The following is a 7,551-nucleotide window of genomic DNA, read 5'->3' as shown; positions in this document are numbered from 1 at the left end:
TCAAAGAGTACATTCATTCAAATATTACATCCTTAGCACATTCATCTGCCACAAGGCGAGCACCCTTCAGGACACTATCATAATACTTTTCGGGGTGGCGATGCTCCTCGCCCTTCGGTGGCCCCTCCTTCACCAGCTTTTCGGCGTCCATCTTCGCCCAGTGCACTTTCACCCGGGCAAAAGCCATGCACGCACCCTCAATGCAAGCCGGCCGCTTTATGACTTCAAGCCGGGGGCAGGCGTTTACAAGCCGCCTTACCAGGCCGAAATAGCTGCCGGGCAGGGGCTCGCTAGGCCACATCCGGACTATGAGGCCCTTCATGGCTAGTTCGGCCGCCTTGTGAAGTTCGACCAGCTGCTTCAACTGGTCGCTCAAGGGCATCGGATGTTCGGTCCCAGTATACTGAGACCAGAACAACTTCTCCGTCGAGCTCCCTTCCTCGGCTCGGTAGAACTCCGCGGCATCCGACACAATGCGGGATAGATCTGCGAACGCTCCTGGAGAGCTCCGAATTCGGGTAAGTAAAAGGAAAGTTTCCTTCACATGCTTGCTTTGCATAAAGAATGCCTTACTCGCCGCTATCTTCCTGACCGCCTCAATTTCCTGGAGGGCCTTTTGGGCTTCGGCCTTGGCATTTTGTGCATTCTCAAGGGCCTTTGCAAGCTCGGACCCTTGTGTCTTAGAGTCACGCTCCAAGGACTCGTACTTCTTGAAAAACTCCTGGAGCTCTTGCTGAACCTCGTCGACTCGGGCCTCTTGCTTCTCGCGCTCGGTGCGCTCCTTGGCCGCTTTGCCTTCGGCCTTAGACAACGCTTTCTTCAGGGTCGCCACCTCGGTCGTGGCCCCTGGCAAGATTCATGACGATCTTGTGATCTAACAACCAGTTTCCTTTTTCTTTATCAATAAATAGACGAGGTATCACTTACCTTTGTTCTCTTTGAGCTGCCTCTTGGTAAGACCGAGCTCTTCCTCGGACCGCTCAAGGTCCCGCTTCAGTGCGGAGACCTCCGTTGTGTGAGCGGCAGCGGCCAGCAGTGAAGCCTGCTTATTCACATAGACATATTTTGATTAGACTCCTGTGATTATTATTTGATCCTCTGTTCGGCCATCCTTCCGAACACCAAACAGAGCATCAGGGGCTACTGTCTATGCTGTAACATTTTCTCACAATTTGATTACTTACCTCAAAGCCTGTTAGGAGGCTGGCACATGCTTCAGTCAGTCCGCTTTTGGTGAACTAAATCTTCTTGACCACCGCACTCATGATAGTGCGGTGCTCTTCGTCAATGGAAGCGCCGCGAAGCGCTTCCAGCAAATTGTCCGATGACCCTGGATGGACAGAGGCCATCGGCACAGACTTGCTGCCCCCGGCATTAGAGCCCATGGGAGTCTTGCCCCTCGTGCGCCCAGCGTTCGGAATGTCGCCTTGGGGCACTTCCGGAACTGTCTCCCCTTGCTTCGGTACCCTTTGAGACAGCACCTCGACGTCGTTCGTAGGGCGGGGGGAGGAGGCGGTCGGGAGTGAATCGTTGTTCATCTCCGACGGGCCCAAAGACTCATCCGAAGAGGATACGTCGATATGGGCTTTGGAGGGGCTGCATGATCATGTTCGCCATGATAAGAAGTAATAAAATAAAACATACCAAGAGCTATTATGGTATCCGGATACTTACAACTTCGCCAGGGGCTTGTCCCTGGGCAACCACTCCTCGTCGCTAAAAGTGGCTGCCATGGAGCAGTCCAGAAGGAGAGTCCTACCCTTCTTGGACCCTTCAGCTTCCCCTGACGGGGCGGCTTTCCTTTTCTTGTCTCCCCCGGCTGGGGGAGGAGAACTTTCCTCTTCCTCCTCCTCATTTTTGTGGGAGGAGGGCGCCTCGGTGTTATCGGACGATGATTCTGATACGGCCTTGCGCCGGAGACCTTTCCTGGTCCCCGTGGCCTTTTTCTTGGCCTTCTTCTCCGGCGCCTCATAGGGTGCCAGAACCAGCATCTCCGTTAAGAGAGCACTTGCTGGATCCTCGGGCAGTGGGGCCGGACAATCAATCTGCTCCGCTGTTTCGACCCATTCCTGTTAAATGGCATGGAGGCTTAGATCCCCCACATGATTATACTGGGGAAAGAAACGTCTTATGAGATATAAGAAGCTTACAGGATTGGCAGGGCGCTTTGCGTTGAGTCCGTGATCCTTGGTAAGGGGAGGAGGTACCTCGGCGGACTTGAACAGCACCCTCCAAATGTCCTGGTGTGTCGTGTCGAAGAGCTCTCGCAGCGTCTGGTGCTTAGCCGGGTCGAACGCCCACATATTGAATGCCCGTCTTTGACACGGGAGGATCCGGCGGAAGAGCATGACCTGGACCACGTTGACAAGCTTGATTTTCTTGCTTATCATGTTTTTAACACAGTTCTGGAGTCCGGTCAGCTCCATCGATGAACCCCAGGATAGGCCCTTCTCTTTCCAGGAGGTGAGCCGCGTGGGGATGCCGGATCGAAATTCGGGGGCCGCCACCCAGTTGGTGTCGCGCGGTTCGGTGATGTAGAACCACCCCGATTTCCACCCCTTCACTGTCTCCACATAGGAGCCTCCGAGCCAGGTGACGTTGGGCATTTTTCCCACCATGGCGCCTCCACACTCCGCTTGCTGGCCGACCACCACCTTCGGTTTAACATTGAAGGTCTTCAGCCACAAACCAAAGTGTGGCTTGATGCGGAGGAAGGCCTCGCACACGACGATAAACACCGAGATGTTGAGGATGAAATTGGGGGCCATATCATGGAAGTCCAGCCCGTAGTAGAATATGAGCCCGCGAACAAATGGGTGGATGGGAAATCCCAGCCCGCGGTCGAAATGGGTAAGGAATACAACCCTTTCGTGGGATTCGGGGGTAGGGACGATCTGCCCCTCGTCTGGGAGCCGGTGCGCGATGTCTGCGGCCAGGTATCCGGCTTCCTGGAGCTTCATAATGTTCTCCTCCGTAACGGAGGAGACCATCCACTTGCCTCCTGCTCCGGACATGTTTGGAGTGGTTTTACGGAGAAAATGCGAACTTGGGTGTTGGAGCTCGAGTGCGCAAGAATGGATGGGTAGGGAAGAAGAAGGCGTGGGTGAAAAGGAGGAGTTCTTGTCCCTTTATAAGGGCGGAAGAAACTATGCGCCTCCCTACCTGCCTGGTAAACTACTTATTCCCCAAGCGCCATAATTGATGGCGCGGTTGGGTTACCCACACCCCTATTGATGGGAATCCCGTGATAAGGGGACATGATCTCTGCTTCGACAAGACGTGCCAAGAAAACCGCCTCGCAATACGTGTAGTAGCTGGTTGAGAAAAACGGTTCAAATAATGACCGGACCATGGTGTGATGTCACCTTATAAAAAGTTGTCAACGGATTAGATTTGTGGAAATATTATACTCTCTACGGTGGTATGTGGAATTTGTTTTGCAGAGCCGGACACAATCCTTGTGTTCAAAATCTTCTATGGAGTATTCGGAGAAGGAACCTGCCGAAGATAATTTGCGCGCCGGACTCATCGTCATTGAAGCCTGGTTCAGGGGCTACTGAGGGAGTCCTGGATTAGGGGGTCCTCGGACAGCCGGACTATATACTTTGGTCGGACTGTTGGACTATGAAGATGCAAGATTGAAGACTTCGTCCTGTGTCCGGGTGGGACTCTCCTTTGCGTGGAAGGCAAGCTTAGCAGTTCAGATATGTAGATCTCCTCCCTTGTAACCGACTCTGTGTAACCCTAGCTCCCTCCGTGTCTATATAAACCGGAGGGTTTAGTCCGTAGGACAACAACAATCATAATCATAAGCTAGCTTCTAGGGTTTAGCCTCTACGATCTCGTGGTAGATCAACTCTTGTAATACTCATATCATCAAGATCAATCAAGCAGGACGTAGGGTATTACCTCCATCGAGAGGGCCCGAACCTAGGTAAACATTGTGTCCCCTGCCTCCTGTTACCATCCGCCTTAGACGCACAGTTCGGGACCCCCTACCCGAGATCCGCCGGTTTTGACACCGACAGGGGGGTTCACTGTTGGATCACTAACCAACCTATACTAAGCAGTTTAGGATAAGCAGGTAAGGTACAATGAGCATGTTACAAAAGCAGGCTATGCATCAGAATAGGAGCAAACAATAACAACAACAAAATCTAATGCAAGCATGAGAGAATGGAATGGGCGATATCGGGATGATCAAAAGGGGGCTTGCCTGGTTGCTCAGGCGAGGAGGGGGTCGTCGTCGAAGCAGTCGATCACAAGGGCATCCACAGCGGTCTCGGGGTCTACCGGAGAAGAAGAGGAGGAAGAAACAGTAAATACAGAGCAAACAGATGCATGACAAGAAAAAAGCGGTGCTAGTGGTGTTCTAACGCAGTACTACGCGATATAGGTGAAGGGGGAGTTCAACCGGGAATGTTTTCCCGGTTCCGGACCTGTGTCACACAGATGACCGGAGGGGGAATGTTCCATGTTCAGATAGTTGGAGGCATCTGACAGGTAAACGAACCGCATATTCGGATTCGCCTCGTCGTTTTGAGCAACTTTCATGTATAAAACTTTTTCATCCGAACTATGGATTATTTTACATGATTTTTCAAATATTTAAACAATTTCTGCATTTATTACTAATTCGAAAAAAGTGAAATTGCTATGTGCACCCAGCAGAGTGCACATAGTAGGGCCACCAGAGGCTAACAATGGGCCCCGTTGACCAGGTCAACTCTTGACTAGGTCAACTGTTGACCAGTTGACTGGTCAACTGGGCAGGGGACCCACATGTCAGTTTTCTATTAGTGCTAACTAATTAACTAATTAGGTAATTAGACTAATTATGTTTAAATTAATTAAATAGTTTAACTAATTTTTTGTTTATTTTATATTTAAAGGGGTTGGGCCCCTGAAGTCAGTGGCCCGAGGGGGGGCGGTTAGCGGGCGGCGGAAGCAGGGTAACAGAGTGGGCGCCCGCACGAGGGGGTAGACCCGGGCGCGGCAGGGCGTACGGGTGCCTGAGCGTGCCGGCGACCACGGCGCCCATCCGGTAGGCAGCACAACAGGGTCAGGCCGGAGGCCGTGCCGGACGCGACCGTGACGGGGAGGACGGGGCAGCGCGAGGTCGTGCAGTAACAGCTATGGCGGGGGGGCAGGGCGCCAGCGGGCAGGCGGCTAGGCACGAGCGACGGAGCGCAGCAGGCGCGACACAGGGGGCCAGGCGGCACGAGGAGGGCAGCGTGGAGCGGGGTGTGCATGGGAGGCCGGGGGGGTAGGCAGCAGCGCAGGCGCGTGGCCGTGAGAGAAGGCGCGGGCGGACGAGCAGGGCCGTGGCCGCGGGCGCTCGTGCGGTTGTGTGATCAAGGGCAACAAGAGCATCGCGGACGGGCCCGTGGCCAGGGTTGACAGCAACCAGTAGCTAGGCGCGGAAGAAGGAGTAGCACAGCAGGGGCGGAGCCAGGACGTGGTAGAGCACGGGCAGGGGGGCGGACGGGGAAGCTATGTGGCGGTCGGCGCTTGGGCGTGCGGGAAAGTTACGAAAGTAGCTATGACGCACAAGGGAAAGCAAGGAGGAGTCGGGGGTTGGCCGGAGGCTTACAGTGGGGTGGCAGAGTAGACTAGCGGGCTCGGAGGAACAACGAAGACGACGAGACGACCGTAGTGATCTCGGCTGCCCAAAGTAGAAGACATCGGCGTAGGCGATGCAAGACAGCTCCATCGGTCGGCCGCGGGCACGTAGAGGACGGAGACGACACCGGGGAGGCTGTAGAACAACCCGTCGAGCCTCGGGGAGGCCGTTGGCCATGGCCACGACGACATGACAGCGGCGGCATCACTCTATGGCGCGAGTCCAGAAGGGGGTAAAAGGGGATCTGGGCAAGGGGCTAGGAGGAGGAGGAGAGAGGGGAGTGGGGTGTGGGAGAAATATCTTGAGGGGAGGCCTTGGTGGAGGCCTTATCGCCTCCCGCGTCATCGATGAGGTGGTGTGGTGCCGACCGCGGGCGGGAGCACCCTGTAGCGGCCGAGTCCAAGGAACATGAAGGAAGGGGGAAGCGAACGGGAGGGCTTGGTGGGCCGGCTGGGCCGACCTAGTTGGTCTGGTGGCCAAGCGACCCAGGGTGAGGGGGGAGGTTTTTTTCCTTTATTATTTTCTTTAAACAGTTTTATTTATTTTTTGTGCACTAAAACACTTTACAAAAAGTTGGTTCACCACCATAATCACTTATGGAAAAAAATTCCACAGTTTGAACATTTTAGTTTGACTTAAGAAAACTTTTATTTTTGACTTTATTTAAATTTGAATTTGGACCGGATTCGAACCAACGCGAGTTTAACAACAGTAACCGTGGTGACGTGGCATCATTAGCAGAGGATTACTGTAGCTTAATTATCCGGGCGTCACATCAAGTTTAACCCGAGTATTCTGCACGTGCAAAACTGGCTTGCACCCGTTGTATGTGAACGTAGAGCTTATCACATCGGATCATCACGTGGTGTCTCCGCACGGCGAACTGTAGCAACGGTGCATACTCAGGGAGAACACTTATACCTTGAAATTTAGTGAGAGATCATCTTATAATGCTACCGCCAAACTAAGCAAAATAAGATGCATAAAGGATAAACATCACATGCAATCAATATAAGTGATATGATATGGTCATCATCATCTTGTGCCTTTGATCTCCATCTCCAAAGCACCGTCATGATCACCATCATCATCGTCTTGACACCTTGATCTCCATCGAAGCATCGTTGTCGTCTCGCCAACTATGGCCTCTACGACTATCGCTACCGCTTAGTGATAAAGTAAAGCAATTACATGGCGATTGCATTTCATACAATAAAGCAACAATCATATGGCTCCTGCCAGTTGCCGATAACTGTGTTACAAAACATGATCATCTCATACAATAAAATTTAGCATCATGTCTTGATCATCACATCACAACATGCCCTGCAAAAATAAGTTAGACGTCATCTACTTTGTTGTTGCAAGTTTTACGTGGCTGCTACGGGCTGAGCAAGAACCGTTCCTACGCATCAAAAACCACAATGCGGTATAGTGATTGCTTTTTGATCTTCAGAAAGAACCATGTTCATTGAATCCGATTCAACTAAAGCTGGAGAAACAGACACCCACTAGCCACCTGTGTGCGAAGCACGTCGGTAGAACCAGTCTCGCGTAAGCGTACGCGTAATGTCGGTCTGAGACGCTTCATCCAACAATGCCGCTGAATCAAGAATCAACTAGTGATGGCAAGCAATATGTATATACCCATTCCCAACACTCCTTTATATTCTACTCGTGCATATAACATCTACGCATAACCTGGCTCTGATACCACTGTTGGGAAACACAGTAATTTCAAAAAAATTCCTACGCACACGCAAGATCATGGTGATGCATAGCAACGAGAGGGGAGAGTGTCGTCTACGTACCCTCTTAGACCGTAAGCGGAAGTGTTATGACAACGCGGTTGATGTAGTCGTACGTCTTCATGATCGACCGATCTAGCACCGAAGGTACGGCACCTCCGCGATCTGCACACGTTCGGC

The sequence above is a fragment of the Triticum urartu genome, chromosome 4, assembly GCF_003073215.2.
Source record: "Triticum urartu cultivar G1812 chromosome 4, Tu2.1, whole genome shotgun sequence".
In the NCBI taxonomy this organism is placed as follows: domain Eukaryota; kingdom Viridiplantae; phylum Streptophyta; class Magnoliopsida; order Poales; family Poaceae; genus Triticum; species Triticum urartu.
The sequence above is the reverse complement of the archived record's forward strand: the minus strand, read 5'-3'. Positions refer to the sequence as shown.